Source organism: Malania oleifera, chromosome 1 (assembly GCF_029873635.1).
Source record: "Malania oleifera isolate guangnan ecotype guangnan chromosome 1, ASM2987363v1, whole genome shotgun sequence".
NCBI classification, from domain to species: Eukaryota; Viridiplantae; Streptophyta; class Magnoliopsida; order Santalales; family Ximeniaceae; genus Malania; species Malania oleifera.
The window spans coordinates 103517500-103521022 of NC_080417.1; the positions used below are offsets into that span (position 1 = coordinate 103517500).

A 3523-nucleotide genomic window follows, 5' to 3' on the forward strand; every position below is an offset into this window, starting at 1 on the left:
GCCTAATATATTTTTGGAGATATTATATGCTCATCTAATCTTTGAAGTAATCCTCCTTAAAATATATTTTTCTTAACTCAAAGATTATTATCTCTCACATATCTTGCAAACTTGTATTTATGAGATATTGTTACACAATCTCTATTGAGTATAAATCTCTATCATACTAGAGTGCATTGAATATATTGTGGTACAAATCTGCTTATTATAAGAAGCACTTGTATTGTACACGGATTTTTTACTTGTTATTGTATTCCAGGTGTGGCTTGAGGGGGTGTTGATCTAACCCATAAGGATTGATTGTAAAGGTTAGGGTCAACACTGTGAATCTGACTTGGGGTATTACCTTGCCCAATGAGGAAAGAGTGTAGTAATCAGTGTCGCTCCACCTGTAAGTGAGCATCAGTGGAATCCTTGGGCTTGTGAGTTAGATGCAGGGACGTAAGCACAGTTGTCGAACCTCAATAACATATCAAGGACATTTTTACTTTATTTGCCTTACAATTTTGTGTCTACTGATTACGCGTCAAAGTTGCGTAATTAGGCGCTTAGATTCATGTATTAAAGATTATAATTTTAATTAAATACCAAATTATGTTCAATATTTTCACAATGAGATCAATTTATAATATTTGGGTTTTCATTCGATAATTACGGATTTTTAGTGTCTTATTATTGCAGGACGATTTTTGAACATTAAAGTTTAAATTAAAATGTACGCGGGTCATGCGTGAGAGAAACTGAGTCATGCATGCAAAGTGAACCGTGCACGTGAGGACCATATCTTTTCATTGAAAGAGCCGCGTATGAGGGGTTCATGGAGGATAAATAATAAAATGATGCAAATGGAGGCGTTGAGCGCAAAACGAAGCTAATTGGGCGATTATGGATAGTTTCAACATTGTTTCGTAATTTGGGCATAACTCTCTCATCTAACATCCGGTTCAAATGATTCAAGATGTCATAGAAAGATAATAAAACTATCTACAACTTTAATGTTTTGATTTTTGATAGATACTAACTGAATCAAGGTCAAAATCGAATGTGAAGTTACCATACTCTGTTTTTTATGGACAATTTCAACATTGTTTTGTAATCTGGGCATAACTTTCTCATCTAAGCTTCAATGGAGGTGATTCATGATGATATGGAAATATAAGAAAATGATCTACAACTTTCATATTTTAAGTTTTGAGAGATACTAACTGTATCAAGTCAAAATTGGGCGTGAAGTTATCATACGCTTATGAGCTTTTAACGTGGGTCGTGTGAGACAAGGAAAGGCCCATGCTTTTGCATGGGCCATGCAAGATGTGCAGAGGCATGTGCTGGAGTGAGTGACTTTTGGATGGTTGAAAAATTAAAGGAGATGAGAGTAGGCTTTATTAGGATTGGGAGAGAAAAAAAAAACAAGTTTTGAAAAGTCAAAATAAAGGGGTTAGGGGGCTGCCTTTATAAGTAGCATGGAGTAGGGTTTGAGGGGAGTTTTTTTTTAGTCTTGCTTTTCTTCCTGGGAGGCTGTGCGTAGTAGGAGGGGACCTCCCCAACACATACACGGCTTGCACCTCTTTTCTCTCTTCTCTTTCTCTTTTCTTAGTTTAATATTGTTAGATTTATTTTTATTGTCAAAACTTTAGTTTACTTCAATTTAAAGTTTGGTTTAAATATTTGTTTAAGTAAGTTTAAGAACCCTTTTTTTAAATAATTTCTCTCTCTCTCTCTCTCTCTCTCTCTCTCTCTCTCTCTCTCTCTCTCTCTCTCTCTCTCTCTCGCTACTTCATTACTTGTTAAATACCTTGTTTAGATTTATTTTATTGAAGCTTTTTGTTCAAGTCAATTTCTATTTAAGCAAGTATTTAAGTTTAATTTATTTTTGAAATCTTTGTTTAAGTTATTTTATTTTATTTTATTTTTGTGTTTGAATCTATTATTGGATTGAGTTTAATTTTTGTTCAAGTTATTGGTTGGATTAAGTTTAAATTCTTGAGTTGATGTTTAATTGAGTTTTTTTTTATGGTTGAATGTTTAAGTTGATTCATAAAATTTTCATCTTTAGGTTTTTGTCCGAAATTTCAAACGTAGGTTTTATTTCTTGTCTGAATGCTTAATATAGGATTGTGTTTCACATTTAATTTTGTTATCGTTTATTTTATTATGTGAATGGATCGTTGAGTAGGGATATTAATTATGTTAATTTTTATCATCGTCTATTTATCATTATTAGTTTCTTGTCATTAATTTTATTCATGAGATGTTCGTAGTTTATGTCTTGTTTTTTTTTTAATTTCGTCACGAAATCTCAAAAATCCCAGGAACTGAATCTGAATTGTGTTTAGTAAACTTTTCTTTTCTTAATTTTTTTTAAATTTGCACAAAATTTAGAATTAAACTACATTCCCTGAGGAGACGATCTGACCATTGGGCTAATTATTACATGACTAAACTCCTATACTTGGGATACCTTCTGAGCTGCTCATTTTTAAAGTGAGTCAAGTTTTTAGTGCCATTGCCGGAGAGTGCCATATTTAGTTTCAAACTAGTGTTTTTCCCTTTTATTTAAATTTTCCTCATGAAAAAAAAAGAAACAAGAAAAATAAAATAAAATAAAAGGTGTTTTGAAAATATACATATATATATATATGGCTGCACCTGCACCACACACGCTTATGGATTTTTTGCAGCCTACACGCATTACCACACCTTCTTGCATTGCTTTACCACATGACGGATCGAATTTCACAATTAAGCCTGGGGTGTTGTCAGTGATACCCCAATTCCACGGGGTAGATACTGAGAGTCCGTATCAGCATTTGACAGACTTTGAGTTAGCCTGCACCACCTTTATTGGAACTAATGAGTATATCAAGCTCCGCTTATTTTATTTTTCTTTAAAGGATAAGGCGAAAATCTGGTTTAACTCGTTGAGGCCTAACTCTATTAATAGTTGACTAATATGCAGGGTGAGTTCTTAGACAAATTCTTTTCTTTTTAGAGAACTTAGTACTTGTAGAAGCAAATAAGTCAATTTATGCAGAAGGGTGATGAGACCTTCCAAGCGTGTTGGGAGAGGTTCAAGGATTTGATAAATATCTACCCACATCACGGGTTTGAATCCTAGAGGTTAGCTAATTATTTCTATATATGTCTTACTTTTGAATGCAAAATATTTTTCCCGAATATGTGCAATGGATAAATCTTCATAAAGGAACCGGATCAGGCACTGTCATTCCTTGACTACATAGCTAAAAATTCCAAACGCTAGAATACACAATATGATTGGGCACCAATGGCAGTACAACCTCTTAGCACAATCAGTGGTGGAGGTAAATATGAGGTCAAAGAGGAGAATAATCTCTAGGCTCTTGTTGCTACACTGGAAAGGAGGGTAGAAGAATTAGAAAATGAGAGTAGTTTTGATCAGATGCAATCATTAAATTGGGTTAATAACGCTCTAAATCAGCCATTCTTGAAGACCTACAATACGGAATGGAGGAATCACCTGAATTTTTAATGGAAGAATGAT

At 33.7% G+C, this 3523-nt stretch overlaps 1 non-coding gene across 1 annotated transcript; it reads right to left on the bottom strand.

Annotated features, from left to right (window-relative positions):
* Nucleotides 1-3000: 3000 nt before the first annotated feature.
* LOC131147346 (small nucleolar RNA R71) lies at nucleotides 3001-3108 on the bottom strand. The gene has a single exon (XR_009134735.1). It is a non-coding gene; the product is annotated as a small nucleolar RNA R71 (small nucleolar RNA).
* Nucleotides 3109-3523: the final 415 nt, after the last annotated feature.